Genomic DNA, 16,669 nt, shown 5'->3' on the forward strand with positions numbered 1-16,669 from the left:
ACTGAGAGAGAATTTTATGAGCTGTTAAATTCTACTCGTAAAAAAGAAAACCTTCACAATAACAGCAGCAGTGATTTGTCCAAAAAATTCAGGACTTAATATGCTCTGTGTAACCTCTTGAGTCCATAAAAAAAGTCATAAACATTGGCCTCTGATTCTGAAAATTTTTAGTTGGGGAAGCAGAATTGTGTTCAAAGGGAAATTCCAAGTGTAAAAGTAAGTCAAAAGAGGAGAAAACTAAGTTTATTTTATTTCAAGGTCTTGTTTGATTGCTTTAATTTTTTTTCTCTGTTCCTGGTTTTTTTTTTTTGTATGTTTGGGGGTATAGAGATTATATGAGGAAGAATCCAATTTTTTTTTTTCCAGATGAATCCAGACACAAATTGAAGAAGAACAGCAAAAATAATCTATATGTCCATATATTCATTTTTATAGTTGGGTCTTTAAAATTGAACTGATTGTGACATTCAAAAATATTTAATATAATTAAAATAATAATACTATGTGAAAGTATAAATATTATTCATTTATGCTTTTTTATATTCAGTGCACATAGGAAGAACTTGATAGACGCTCACTGAATTCAAAATACTGGCTCATCTGACTATCATATAATCTTGTAAATGACTAGGACATAGTTAGAACAATTACTAGTTAGGTTCTCATTTTCAGACAAGGAAACGGAGGAATAGTTGATTAATTACCTCGCTCAAAGTAACAGATGATAAAATACAAACCAAATATATTTTTGTAAAAGAAAAACCTATAGTGAATTCTAACTTCCTTCCTAATTGATTGCTTAGGAAACCTACATCAATCAATTGATCTGAAGACAGCAATGCCTTTGCTCAGAGCATTTGTTATTACTGTCTTTGTTGTTTTCATCAACTGTAACTGTTGCTTTCAGGTTTTTGTCCTCTACTACTTCTTACATGTCACAGTGGTGATTCCAAGGACACAGATGATGTGCAGTCCCATGTGCCTGTGATGGTCATGGTGGTTTATTCCCCATATCATAGACTAACCTTGAATGGTTAATCTAACACAACCTGGGTAATCCCATTCCCCTTACTGGTGCTTGGTTTCAGATGGCCAAGTGGTTCAGGATGACATAAGAAGATGGGCCCTCCTTCCGCTCTAGACATTGTTGTGTCTGCATCTTACACCTAGAAATGTGAAAGGCATCTGTACAACCATGAGTAAGGCTAGCCTAAGGGTAATAAGCATCACAGTCAATCCTTTTTATGCACTTCTTATCATGTGATATTGCTTTCCTAGCGTACTACCCAGTCTAAATACACTCTGTTCATAGATAGAGATGTTCAGTGATGCAGAGTGAGGCCCATTTAACCTTTGCTATCGTGCGATCTGTCTATATAGTCACAAACATTAAGGTAAAATGGGAAAACTCAGCAAATCATCTAGCATTTAGACATGTGTGAGCCTCCTTTTTTTTTTTTAATTTTATTTATTTATTTATTTATGGCTGTGTTGGGTCTTCGTTTCTGTGTGAGGGCTTTCTCTAGTTGCGGCAAGTGGGGGCCACTCTTCATCACGGTGCGCGGGCCTCTCACTGTCGCGGCCTCTCCCGTTGCGGAGCACAGGCTCCAGACGCGCAGGCTCAGCAATTGTGGCTCACGGGCTTAGTCGCTCCGCAGCATGTGGGATCGTCCCAGACCAGGGCTCGAACCCGTGTCCCCTGCATTGGCAGGCAGATTCTCAACCACTGCGCCACCAGGGAAGCCCGAGCCTCCTTTTTAATCTAGAAGTATAATACGGTCTAGATGCAGAATGCATCTGATGCAGATGCATTCCAGGTGCCTAGCAGGTAGGTTCTATTTCTTCTTGAATGACACTGCACACTCATTGAATTAAATGGAATTGAATCCTACCCCACATTTTGATACCTCAACTTACTCCTTTCTTGCACATTTGGAAAACAATTCATAGACGAGAATGAAAAAGAGTAGAAAAAATATTATCCAATGGCACCAAAAGATCCATTGACAATTTTGTAAAACTTTATAGAAACTAGTTTTACTATTGTTCAGATGTTATACCATTAGAGGCATTCCTCCTTGTTTAGGAGTTTGACACAATTTCTGTTTTGGCAGATGTGTCATTTGGTTTTTGTTCCAATTATGTCAGAGCTTGATTTAACTAAAATCCGTTGCAATGTGTGACTGGCAGTCAAATAGCAATTCCCTAGCAATGGGGCTATATATCTGAGCTGTTACAATCATTCATTGCCATTGCTCTCTTAAAATCTGTTTTTGTGGTTGTTCCCATGAGCTCATGCTTCATGAGCTGAAACACAGGCAGCAAAAGCATAAGACAAGCCTAGAAAGGAATAATCTAGAAGTTTATTTAAGTGTGAAATATCTGGCAGATAGTAACAATATAGGCAGAAGGTTTTTTTAAACAAGAAGACACAAACAAGGGCCCTAAAACCAAGAGGAAAAGGTGAATCCAAGGAGGAGAACTTGAGTTTGATAGTGAGAAGGGTATGGGTTCTGGATCTAAATAGATTTGCATGGAAAGCCTACCTCTCTCATTTTCTAGCCCCTGACCTTTGCCAATTTTATTTCACTATTGGAGGTCTCAGTTCCCTCACCTTTAAACTTGAGAAAATAACATCTATTTCAAAGGAAAAATGTGATGAAAAGGAGATTTCCTGACCAGCCTATATTTTCTCTTAAACAGAAGTCATTACTATTGTTATTGTTATTTGGGCAGTCTACAAAAGTAAGAAAAAGGAAACTCTTACATCCAGAAATCTCAGAAAAGATAAACAATTGCCATCAAGTCAGGAGTGTTTTGACCTTTGAACCTAAGGAAATCATTTGCTCTGAGCTTATGAATGTCCCTTGCAATATATAGGTGTAGAAAGTAAATAGTAAGGTATACTACTTATTTTTATTCTCCCGAGTGAGAAAGGATATCCATAGCTTATTTCTTTTTTTTTTTTTAATTAGTGATAGTGAACACAGTTATTAGGAATATAAATGAGGTCAAAATGAGTGTGCTTCCTGGTCTTGCTAATTCTCTTCATAATTCACACCCATCAAATGTGTCCCTTTCTAGTCCAAAGGTAGAGATATAAGGAGATATAAAACACAAAACCTGCTCAGAGTGTATATCAGAGGACACTAGAAACAGTAACTAGAATGTGTGTGTAATCCAGCGAGACAACATTAAACAAGGCAATGGTCAAAGAGAAATATTAGCCAGGCATTACATCTGGAAATAGGTAAATCTGGAGTCAGATTTAGAGGTGGAGGGAAGGACAGGAGAAACTAACATTTCTTGAGGGACGGCTCTAAGCCAGGTACCATGCCAGGCACATTATAGATGCCCCTCACTTAATCTATTTAATCTTTCAATAATCCTGGGAGGTGTAATTTTCATCTCCATTGTACATTGCTACAGATAGACAGAGGTTGGTAAGTGGCAGAGTTGGAGTTAGCACTCTGGTTGATCAAAATTCATGAGTTGTACCTTACCCACATAACTAGTAGTGCTCTCCATGGGGGGAACATTTGGGGGTTAGGTGGGGACAATTTCTGAAACAAAGGGTAAAATTAACATATTTTGTGAGACGTTTAATTAATACACTGCCTAAGAGTTGATCTGAATTGACCTGGCTGGAACGATCCTCTGAGTTCAGTAGTGAGAAATGAGTTTGGAGTGGTGAAAAGATAATGTATAGAAAGCCACACTAAACAGAGAATTATCTGTCTAAAGTATATATCTGTGAGCATGTCTTTGTAATAACTGTTCCTAATTTTATCGGGAAAGTATCAAATTCAAAGGAAATCAAAGCACAAAATTTTGATAACTGTAACAAGACTCTATCTTTTTATTGAGCTTGTTCTAATAATCTCCAGAACAAGAGAAAATTCAATCTGATGCCATTCCATTGTCTATCATTACCTGTGTGTTTCAGAAAAGATCATTGACTACTAGTTCAAGGTTTCTTATCCATTACTGTAACGTGTGGTTTCTATTCCCTTACTAGAATGGCAAGTTATTGGTATGTAAAAACATTTTTGTCAGTGAGTTAAAAGTTGCTTGCAATAGTTGCTATAATAGAATGTAATCATTTTCAGGTACTAGGAACTGAGGAAGAAAGAATGGAAGTTTAGTAATTTACATAACTCCTGCCTTTTATCACTTTATCTACTTTGAGATGCCCTGAGAAAAGACAGCATGGCTGGGAAATGGGAACTCTGTAAAAAGTACCTTAAAAAGACCTAGTTTTTCCAACTTCCTTAATTTGAAAATAAAATTTAAATTTTAGAAAGTCATCAGGTAACAGCATGTATTTATTTTTCATCTCTATAGCTACTGGAATTTAAGAATAATAAAACATGAGAGTGAGACTCATCACATATCACAAAAATCATACCAGCTTACAAGAAAGTTGCCTCACTTACGGTCCTCTCAAAAGTTTTAAAAACTTTTGAGTGTTTTCAAAGGTAGATGGAGCACGGCCTGCAGGCTAAATTCAACCAGCAAATGCACTTTGTTTGGTCTGCACCATTTAATTTTAATTGAATTTAATTTGTGTAAACTTAAGGTTTACATAAAACTCTGGATAGATGTCCACATCTCTTTTCTAAAGACGTTGGGAGAAAACAGTTCATCAAACTCCTTTTAACTTAAAGAGATTTTGTTTTTAAGTTGATTGCTTAAAATGAAACTAATCTAGCTGATGCTGACTTAGTGCCAAAGGAGAGAAACACAAGAAGCTAAAACCTTTGGAAGGGAAGTGTTCAGTTGTTGAGTGTGGGGTTAATATATGTTATCGATGTCTGTAGCCTAGTAAAACAACAGGCACATTTTTCAGACTGGTAAACTAGAGTCCCTGCCCAGCAGATGTGTATGGTCTTAGAGAGAGTGGTAGAGAAAACTGTTGTCAACTTCAATCTGTAGCTCCTAAGTCCACATGGCCTTAAACTTCCTAGAATCTGAGCACCTTCTGGGAAGCTGAGAACTATTTAGCAGCTTTGCATATATGATCATTTTTTTTTTTGTTTTCTTTTTCTTGGCCGTGCCACGTGGCATGTGGGATCTTAGTTCCCTGACCAGGGATTGAACCTGTGCCCCCTGCAGTGGAAGCTCAGAGTCCTAACCACTGGACAACGAGGGAAGTCCCAGATATATGATCATTTGGATCTTGAGTATTTGTGGTAAGCATATTAATGGCCCCAAAGAGGTCAACATCCTAATCCTGGAAATCTGTAAATATGTTAGTCTACATGGCAAAGAGTACTCAAGGTTGAAGATATAGGTAAGGTGCTAATCTTTACTTACTAAACTGATATTAAATTAGGGAGAGTATCCTGAATTATCCAGGTGGGTCCAATGAAATCACAATGGTCTTTAAAAACTGAAGTGGGAGGCAGAAGAGAGAGAATCAGACATGTGGCAGCATGAGGAAGTCTCAGCAGGAAGCTGCTAGTGAAGATGGAGAAGGGGCCAAAAGCCAAGGAATGTGGGTGGCCTCTAGAAACTGAAAAAGCAAACCAACCAAAAAAAGGAAACAGATTTCCCCCTAAAGCCTCTGAAGAGGAACATAGCCTTGAGCAACTTAATTTTAGCCTAGGGAGGCCAGTGTCAGACCTATGACTTAAAAAAAAGAAAAAAACCCCCAAAAACTGTAAGATAATAAACTTGTTCTAAGCCATGAAATTTGTGGTAATTTGCTACAGCATCAATAGAACTCTAATACAGCTTTTCTAACTGAAGTAGAGTGATGCTATAATAAATGCCAAAGATGTAGGAGTGGCTTTGGAATTTGGCACTGGGAAGAGGCTGGAAAAATTTTGAGGAACATGATAGAAAAAGCTTCAATTGACCTGAACAAATGTTTGTAAAAACATGAATGTTAAAGGCTCTGCTGATAAGGTCTCAAGAAAAAAAAATTGAGAAGACTGGTAGATAGAGTATATATTGCCTTAGAGAATACCTAAATTGTGATGAATAGATTATTTGTAAAAATATGTACCTTTAAGGCATTGCTCATGAGAGCTCAAAGGGAAATGAAGAACAATTTTGTTAGAAATTGGAGAAAAGCTGATTCCTGTTACACGGTAGGAGAAAGCTATACAGAATTGTAAAAGGTATAATTGCACATTCAGCTGAGATTTCCCAGTAAAATCTTGCTGCCTGGTTTCTTCTTGCTGCTTGTAGTAAAATGTGAGAGGAAAGAGATAGATACAAATAAGAACTGTTAAGCAAAATGAAATCAGAAACTGGTGATTTGGGATATTCTCAGTCTTGCAGATCACAAAAGACATTACATTAGGAGATTCATGGTTAGGAAATCTGCTCTAAAGAAAAAGCCAAAGATGTGGCTAGACAACCCTTTGCTGATACCTCAAAAAGATCAAAAAGTCAGAGTATTTATTCATGTGAAAGGCTCTTTGAGAAAATTAAGCATATGACTCATAGATCCTCTCAGCCATTTAAGCAGAAGCCAAAAATATCTAGATGAGATTAAGCAGAGGAACTTTTTGTCTAATGGAGTGAATCCAAGAGAAATACATAGAAGGCTCACATATTTTTGGAGAACTGTGTAATAGCCGAAAAAGTGCCAGCTTGGAGATTATCCTGCATTTTATAGGTAGGCTCAAAGTAATCAGGAGATTACTTAAAGTGGAAGAGGGAGGCAGAAGAGAATAAATGGGAACATGAGAAAAAAAAATGACCTTTAGTTGCTGGCTTTAATAAAAGATAGAGGAAGAAGAAATGAACCAAGGAATGTAGGTGGCCTCTAGAAACTGAAAAAGGCAAGGAAATTGATTCTCTCCCAGAACCTTCAGTAGGGAACACAAATTTGTTAACACTTTTATATTAACCCAATGATACCCAAAAGACTCTAACCTCCAGGTACCATTTATATGATTATAGAAGATGAGGGACCATTTCCCAACTGACTGTAGTAACATTATTATTCTGATACATAAAGCAGACAAAGACAGTATAAAAAAGAAAACTATAGACAAATCTATCTCATGAAGTTAGACAAAAAGTCATTAACAAAATATCAGAAAACCCAATCCAACTATGTATAAAAATATTTATACAACACAACCAAGGGAGATTTATTTCAAGCATGCAAGACTGGTTCAATATTTTAAAAGTCAATGCATGTAGTCCACCATATAAACAGGTGAAGAAGGAAATGTCATATCATCATATCAATGAAGATGGAAGATCGATGCCAATTTTTTTAAAATCCAAACTCATTCCTGTTTAAAAACGAACAAGCAAACAAAAAAGCTCTCACCAATCTAGATATAGGAGGGAACTCCTTCAAATTAAGAACATATTCTCCCCAAAATAACAAAAACAAACAAACAAAACTCCACACTCAGCATCGTACTTAAGGGTGGAAAACTGAATTCTTTCTCTATAAGATGGGAGAAAAGGAGAGAATGTCCACTTTCACCGGTGTTACTGACCACAGTACCAGAAGTTCTACTGAGTTCAACAAGGCAAGAAAAAGAAATAAAAAACATACAGCTTGGAAATGAAAGACTACAACTGACTATATACATAGAAAATTCCAGGTACTCTACATACACACACACACAACCTCATAAAACTGATAAAGTTCACTGGATACATGCACAACATGTAAGAATCAATCACATTTCTACATACTAACAATAAACATGTAGAAACTAAAATTAAAAACACAAAACCACTCACAGTGGAAATAAAAAGGAAATAACAAAAGGAAATAAAAAGTTAGATATATGCCTATATAAACATGTACAGAATCTGTGTTGAAAAATATAAACGTGGATAAAAGAAATCAATGAAAACACAGAGGCACATAACTTGTTAGTAGATTCAAAGACTCAGTACAGTAAAAGTGCCAATATTCCCCAAGTTGATCCATAGGATTAAGACAATTCTTACCAAAACTACAGTATGGATTTTTTTTTTTAGTCATAGCAAACATATTCTAAAGTTTATATTGAAAGGTGAATAAAGAAGAATAAAGTGGGAAGAATCACTCTACTCAATATTAAGACCTATTTTATTCCAATAAAAATCAAGATAATGTGGTATTAATATAAGGATAGACACATACCAGTAGAACATAATAGAGGACACAGAAGTAGAGTCACACAAATATTCTCAACTGAATTTTGAGAAAAGAACAAAATAAATTCAATTGTGGAAGGGTAATTTTTTTCCACAAATGGTGCTGGAGCATAATTAGAAATCCATAGGCAAAAACATGAACTTCGACCCAAACCTCACACCTTATAAATGATTAAGTCAGAGCGGATTATCAATTTAAACATAAAATGTAAAACTATAATTTTATTTAAAATGTTTAAAAGTTAAGAAAATAGGAGAAAATCACTGGGATGTATGGCTAAGCAAAACTTGACACCAAAAGCATAATCCATAAAAGCATATTGAAAAATTACACCTCATCAAAATTAAAAACCTTTGCTCTGCAAAAGCCCACGTGAAGACACTGAAAAGAAAAACTATAGATTGGGAAAATGTGTTTGCAAACCATGTATCCCAAAAAGGTTGAGTACCTAGAGTATATAAAAACTCTCATAACTCAATAGTAAACAAACAAAACAGAAATCCAATTAGAAAATGGCAAATGGCATAAACAAACATTTCATTTAAGAGGATATACACAAGGCAAATAAGCATTTGAAAAGATGGTCAACATCATTAGCCATTAGGTAAATGAAAATTAAAAGTTCAGTGAAATATTAGTACATACCTATCAGAATTGCTAAAACAAAAAAACAGTGACAATATTTCAGTGTCTGTTCTAACAGGTAAAGACCTTGGAAGTCATCACTTTTATCCTCACAACAAGAAGAGAGATGAAGAAACTGAATCGATAACTTTTCTTAGATTTATCACAGAAAACTGCCACTCCAGAGTAGGAAGGATGCGTGGATACAGGGTCACAGCTTACCAGCAGCAGAAGCTTCTGAACTGCTGGGGGCTGAATGTGGACTAGCTTGAGAGTCAAAACTCTTGAAGTCATAGTTTTAGAGAACCCTCCACATTTTCATGAGTTTTACCACCAGGAATTATAACAGGTCCTCATGCTGAAGATGGGAGAAAAATTCCCTTGTGATTTGAGTAGCAGGAGGAAAAAGTAACGATTTTGAAATACATCTGGGGGCAAGTAACCATTTTGAAAAATTCCCAAAGCATTTTGTTCCTCATAACACAGACATGTTCCCAACAGAAACTACCAGAGGCTTAACTGAACTGGGTTGGGGGGAGACAATTAGTTAATTCCAGTTCACCCTAGCCGTCCCGTCTCAAGTAAGAGGACAAAAAAAAAAGCTAAGACATTTTTCTGAAGCTCACAGCCCAGGGGCTGTGGCCTCTTAAAAGGATGAAGATTTAATGAAAATAGTATAGAATGCTTCCTCTCCTCAATATCTAACCACCATATCAACATGCCTCCAGTATAATAACAGCAGATTAAAACTGAGAAGTCTTCAAGAGACAGACTGTTAGGTAAGAAGGAGTTGGTAGGGAAACATTAAGATAAAAACAAGTCCTCTAGAGGAAACGGAAGCCTCTGGCATCTGCAGTTAACAGCCACCATTAAGCACAGCCCCACTTCTAGCCAGCTTAAAAACAACTCACACAAACAGCCTACTTACCTCAGTTCCTATCACCTCATACAACTTGTCTGGTTTTCAGTAAAAAATTGCAAGGCATTTTAAAAGGCAAGAAAAAGCACAGTGTAAAGAGTCAAACAATCATTAGGGCTTATCTTAGATATAGTGGAGATTTTGGAAATAACAGACCTGGAATTTAAAATAACTATGATTAATATGTTAAGGATTTCTAATTAAAATGAAAAGTGGACAATATACAAGAACAGAAGGATGATATGAACAGAGAAATTAAAAACTCTGAGAAACTAGCAAAATCAAAATCAAAATCACTTTAACAGAAATGAAGAGTAACTGATGGATGGGTTCATCTGTACACAAACACAGTCAAAAAAGAACAAGTGAGTTTGAAAATACGTCAGCCAAAAATTCATAAGCTAAAATGCAAATAGAAAAATGAACTAAAAAAACCACCCAATACCCAAGAGTTTAGGGATAACTATGAAAGATTTAACATATGATGATTCTGATGATAATATCAGAAAAGAAGAAACAGAAGAAATATAATGACAATGACTAAAAATTTCCAACATCGATTCTGAAAATTAAAAATAGACACCAAATCCAGAGCTAAGAAGCTCAGAGAATACTAACTAGGATAAGTACTAAAGAATCTATACCTAGGCATATCAATTTTTTAACTGCAAAAATCACAAAGAAACAAAATACAGAAATAAGCCAGAGGGCACCTTACCTTAACAGGAGCAGGGATAAAAGTTACAACTGACTTTTCCATAGAAACTTCATGCAAGCAAGAAGAGTGGAGTGAAATATGTAAAGTATGGAAAGAAAGAAAGAAAAAAAAAAAAAAACCCAGAATTGTACAGCCAGCAGAATTCTATACTAGCAAAATTATCCTTCAATTGTAAATAAGAAATAAGCCATTCTTAGACAAATAAAGATTGAGGGAATTTGCCTGTCTTGTAAGACAAATGGCAAATTTTTTTTTTCAGATAAAAGGAAAATGATATAGATAAGAAATGTGATCTTATAGATAAGATCTATGGATCTACCAAAGAGAGGTAGAGAAGGAAAAAATGAAGGTAAACTAAATTATTTTATATCCTTAACTGATCTAATAGAAAACTGTTTTTCAAAATAATAATAGCAACAATGTATTGGGTTAAAATAGCTTATAGATAAGTATACAAGGAATGGAAGCCAAGTTAGAAGGGATGGAGAGAGGAATTGAGAGTATCCTCTTATAAGGCATGTGCACTACACATGAAGTGGTACAGTGTTATTTAAAGGTACAGTTGTGCTTTTTGAAAGTGGAGTAAAGACAGCTGTAAATGTATCCTGCTACCCTTAGAGAAGGTACTAAAAATTTCTAAAAGAAATACAACTGATATACTGAGAAGAGAGAAAATGAAATAGTAATTTAAAATCAGATAGGACAGAAAAATGGGAAGTTTTTTTTAAAGTAACATAGAAAAAAAGCAAAACATAGAAAATACTTACAAATATGGTATCTACTAATCCAATTATATCAATAATCACGTTAAATGTGAATGGTCTAAAAACACCAATTAAAAGTCAGAGTCTATCACAATGAACTTCTTTTTTTTTAATTTATTTTATTTTATTTTTTTAACAACTTTACTGGAGTATAAATGCTTTACAATGGTGTGTTAGTTTCTTCTTTATAACAAAGTGAATCAGCTATACATATACATATATCAGCATATCTCCTCCCTCTTGCATCTCCCTCCCACACTCCCTATCCCACCCTTCTAAGTGGTCACAAAGCACGGAGCTGATCTCCCTGTGCAATGCAGCTGCTTCCTACTAGCTAGCTATTTTACAATTAGTTGTATATATAAGTCCATGCCAATCTCTCACTTAGTCCCAGCTTACCCTTCCCCCTCCCCGGGTCCTCAAGTCCATTCTCTACGTCTGAATCTTTATTCCTGTCCTGTCCCTAGGTGCTTCATAAACATTTCTTTTTTTTTTTTTTTGGATTCCATATATATGTGTTAGCATACAGTATTTGTTTTTCTCTTTCTAACTTACTTCACTCAGTATGACAGTCTCTAGGTCCATCCACCTCCCTACAAATAACTCAGTTTTGTTTCTTTTTATGGCTGAGTAATATTCCATTGTATATATGTGCCACATCTTCCTTCTCCATTCATCTGTTGATGGACACTTAGGTTGCTTCCATGTCCTGGCTATTGTAAATAGAGCTGCAATGAACATTGTGGTACATGACACTTTTTGAATTATTGTTTTCTGAGGTACATGCCCAATAGTGGGATTGCTGGGTCGTATGGTAGTTCTATTTTTAGTTTTTGAAGGAACCTCCCTACTGTTCTCCATAGTGGCTGTATCAATTTACATTCTCACCAACAGTGGAAGAGGGATCCCTTTTCTCCACATCCTCTCCAGCATTTATTGTTTGTAGAGTTTCTGATGATGGCCATTCTGAATGGTGTGAGGTGATACCACACTGTAGTTTTGATTTGCATTTCTCTAATGATTAGTGATGTTGAGCATTCTTTCATGTGTTTGTTGGCAATCTGTATATCTTCTTTGAAGAAATGTCTATTTAGGTCTTCTGCCAATTTTTGGATTGGGATTTTTTTTTTTTTTGATATTGACCTGCATGAGCTACTTGTAAATTTTGGAGATTAATCCTTTGTCAGTTGCTTCATTTGCAAATATTTTCTGCCATTCTGAGGGTTATCTTTCATCTTGTTTATGGTTTCCTTTGCTGTGCAAAAGTTTTTAAGTTTCACTGGTCCCATTTGTTTATTTTTGTTTTTATTTCCATTTCTCTAGGAGGTGGGTCAAAAAGGATCTTTCTGTGATTTATGTCATAGAGTGTTCTGCCTAGGTTTTCCTCTAAGAGTTTTATAGTGTCTGGCCTTACATTTAGGTCTTTAATCCATTTTGAGGGTTTTTTGGTGTATGGTGTTAGGGAGTATTCTAATTTCATTCTTTTACATGTAGCTGTCCAGTTTTCACAGCACAACCTATTGAAGAGGCTGTCTATTCTCCATTGTATATTCTTGCCTCCTTTATCAAAAATAAGGTGAGCATATGTGCATGGGTTTATCTCTGGGCTTTCTATCCTGTTCCATTGATCTATATTTCTGTTTTTGTGGCAGTACCATACTATCTTCATTACTGTAGGTTTGTAGTATAGTCTGAAGTCAGGGAACTTGATTCCTCCAGCTCCATATTTCCTTCCCAGCAATGATTTGGCTATTCGGGGTCTTTTGTGTTTCCATACAAATTGTGAAATTTTTTGTTCTAGTTCTGTGAAAAATGCCATTGGTAGTTTGATAGGGATTGCATTGAATCTGTAGATTGCTTTGGGTAGTATAGTCATTTTCACAATGTTGATTTTTCCAATTCAAGAACATGGTATATCTCTCCATCTATTTGTATCATCTTTAATTTCTTACATCAGTGTCTTATAGTTTTCTGCATACAGGTCATTTGTCTCCTTAGGCAGCTTTATTCCTAGGTATTTTATTCTTTTTGTTGCAGTGGTAAATGGGAGTGTTTCCTTAATTTCTCTTTCAGATTTTTCATCATTAGTGTATAGGAATGCAAGAGATTTCTGTGCATTAATTTTGTATCCTGCTAATTTACCAAATTCATTGATTTGCTCTAGTAGTTTTTTGTTAGCATCCTTAGGATTCTCTATGTATAGTATCATGTCATCTGCAAACAGTGACAGCTTTACTTCTTCTTTTCGGATTTGTATTCCTTTTATTTCTTTTTCTTCTCTGATTGCTGTGGGTAAAACTTCCAAAACTATGTTGAATAATAATGGTGAGAGTGTGCAACCTTGTCTTGTTCCTGATCTTAGTGTAAATGGTTTCAGTTTTTCACCATTGAGAATGATGTAGGCTCTGGGTTGGTCATATATGGGCTTTATTATGTTGAGGTTATTTCCCTTTATGCCTACTTTCTAGAGAGTTTTTATCATAAATCGGTGTTGAATTTTGTTGAAATATTTTTCTGCATCTATTGAGATGATCATATGGTTTTTATCCTTCAATTTGTTAATATGGTGCATTACATTGATTGATTTGCGTATATTGAAGAATCCTTGCATTCCGGAGATAAACCCCACTTGATCATGGTGTATGATCCTTTTGATATGCTGTTGGACTCTGTTTACTAGTATTTTGTTGAGGATTTTTGCATCTATGTTCATCAGTGATATTGGCCTGTAGTTTTCTTTGTGACATCTTTATCTGGTTTTGGTATCAGGATGATGGTGGTCTCATAGAATGGGTTTGGGAGTGTTCCTCCCTCTGCTATATTTTGGAAGAGTTTGAGAAGGATAGGTGTTAGCTCTTCTCTCAATGTTTGATAGAATTCGCCTGTGAAGCCATCTGGTCCTGGGCTTTTGTTTGTTGGAAGATTTTTCATCACAGTTTCAATTTCAGTGCTTGTGATTTGTCTGTATATTTTCTATTTCTTCCTGGTTCAGTCTCGGAAGATTGTGCTTTTCTAAGAATTTGTCCATTTCTTTCAGGTTGTCCATTTTATTGGCATAGAGTAGCTTGTAGTAATCTCTCATTATCCTTTGTGTTTCTGCAGTGTAAGTTGTTACTTCTTCTTTTTCATTTCTAATTCTATTGATTTGAGTCTTCTCCCTTTTTTCTTGATGAGTCTGGCTAATGGTTTATCAATTTTGTTTATCTTCTCAAAGAACCAGCTTTTAGTTTTATTGATCTTTACTATCGTTTCCTTCATTTCTTTTTCATTTATTTCTGATCTGATTTTTATGATTTCCTTCCTTCTGCTAATTTGGGGTTTTTTTTGTTCTTTCTCTAATTGCTTTAGGTGTAAGGTTAGGTTGTTTATTTGAGATGTTTCTTGTTTCTTGAGGTAGGATTGTATTGCTATAAACTTCCCTCTTAGAACTGCTTTTGCTGCATCCTATAGGTTTTGGGTTGGTGTGTTTTCATTGTCATTTGTTTCTAGGTATTTTTTTGATTTCCTCAGTGAACTCTTGGTTATTAAGTAGTATATTGTTTAGCCTCCATGTGTTTGTATTTTTTACAGATTTTTTTCCTGTAATTGATATCCAGTCTCATAGCGTTGTTGTAGAAAAAGATACTTGATACGATTTCAATTTTCTTAAATTTACCAAGGCTTGATTTGTGGCCCACGATATGATCTATCCTGGAGAACTTTCCATGAGCACTTAAGAAGAAAGTGTATTCTGTTGTTTTTGGATGTAATTTCCTATAAATATCAATTAAGTCCATCTTGTTTAATGTATCATTTAAAGCTCTTGTTTCCTTATTTATTTTCATTTTGGATGATCTGTCTGTGGTGAAAATGGGGTTTAAAGTCCCCTAATATGATTGTGTTACTGTCAATTTCCCCTTTTATGGCTGTTAGCATTTGCCTTATGTATGGAGGTGCTCCTATGTTGGATGCATAAATATTTTCAATTGTTATATCTTCCACTTGGATTGATCCCTTGATCATTATGTAGTGTCCTTGTTTGTCTGTTGTAATAGTCTTTATTTTAAAGTCTATTTTGTCTAATATGAGAGTTGCTTCCATCCCCTCACTTTCAGTCTGTATGTGTCCCTAGGTCCGAAGGGGGTCTCTTGTGGACAGCATATATATGGGTTTTGTTTTTGTACCCATTCAGCCAGTCTGTGTTTTTTGGTTGGAGCATTTAATCCATTTACATTTAAGGTAATTATCGATATGTGTGTTCCTTTTACCATTTTCTTTATAGTTTTGGGTTTGTTACTGTAGGTCTTTTCCTTCTCTTGTGTTTCCTGCCTAGAGAAGTTCCTTTAGCATTTGTTGTAAAGCTGGTTTGGTGGTGCTGAATTCTCTTAGCTTTTGCTTGTCTGTAAAAGTTTTAATTTCTCCGTCAGATCTGAATGAGATCCTTGCTGGGTAGAGTAATCTTGGTTGTACGTTTTTCCTTTTCATCACTTTAAATATGTCCTGCCACTCACTTCTGGCTTGCAGAGTTTCTGCTGAACAATCAGCTGTTAACCTTATGGGATTCCCTTGTATGTTATTTGTTGTTTTTCCCTTGCTGCTTTTAATATTTTTTCTTTGTATTTAATTTTTGATAGTTTGATTAATATGTGTCTTGGTGTGTTTCTCCTTGGGTTTATCCTGTATGGGACTCTCTGTGCTTCCTGGACTTGATTGACTATTTCCTTCCCCATATTAGGGAAGTTTTCACCTATAATCTCTTCAAATATTTTCTCAGTCCCTTTCTTTTTCTCTTCGTTTTCTGGGACCCTTATAATTCAAACTTTGGTGCCTTTAATGTTGTCCAGAGGTCTCTGAAACTGTCCTCAATTCTTTTCATTCTTTTTTCTTCATTCTGCTCTGCACTAGTTATTTCCACTATTTTATCTTCCAGGTCACTTATCCATTCTTCTGCCTCAGTTATTCTGCTATTGATTCTTTCTAGAGAATTGTAAATTTCATTTACTGTGTTGTTCATCATTGTTTGTGTGTTCATTAGTTCTTCTAGATCCTTGTTAAACGTTTCTTGTATTTTCTCCATTCAACTTCCAAGATTTTGGATCATCTTTACTATCATTACTCTGAATTCTTTTTCTGGTAAACTGCCTATTTCCTCTTCATTTGTTTGGTCTGGTGGTTTTTTACCTTGCTCCTTCATCTGCTGTGTGTTTCTCTGTCTTCTCATTTTGCTTAACTTACTGTGTTTGGGGTCTCCTTTTTGCAGGCTGCAGGTTCATAGTTCCTGTTGTTTTTGGTGTCTGCCCCCAGTGGCTAATGTTGGTTCAGTGGGTTGTGTAGGCTTACTGGTGGAGGGGACTACTGCCTGTGTTCTGGTGGATGAGGCTGGATCTTGTCTTTCTGGTGGGCAGGACCGCATCCAGTGGTGTGTTTCAGGGTGTCTGTGACCTTATTATGATTTTAGGCAGCCCCTCTACTAACGTGTGGGGTTGTGTTCCTGTCTCGCTAGTTGTTTGGCATAGGGTGTCCAGCCTGAGGCACTCCATGTG

The 16,669-nt window shown here is 35.8% G+C and overlaps 1 long non-coding RNA gene across 1 annotated transcript; it reads right to left on the bottom strand.

Moving 5' to 3' along the window:
- Positions 1-315: 315 nt before the first annotated feature.
- LOC309662795 lies at positions 316-11,125 on the bottom strand. Its single transcript, XR_014264971.1, has 2 exons — positions 1,751-11,125; positions 316-1,444 (listed from the first exon to the last, which is right to left on the bottom strand). It is a non-coding gene; the product is annotated as an uncharacterized lncRNA (long non-coding RNA).
- Between the last annotated feature and the right edge of the window lie 5,544 nt (positions 11,126-16,669).

Source organism: Balaenoptera physalus (assembly GCF_965194825.1).
Source record: "Balaenoptera physalus genome assembly, chromosome: 6".
NCBI classification, from domain to species: Eukaryota; Metazoa; Chordata; class Mammalia; order Artiodactyla; family Balaenopteridae; genus Balaenoptera; species Balaenoptera physalus.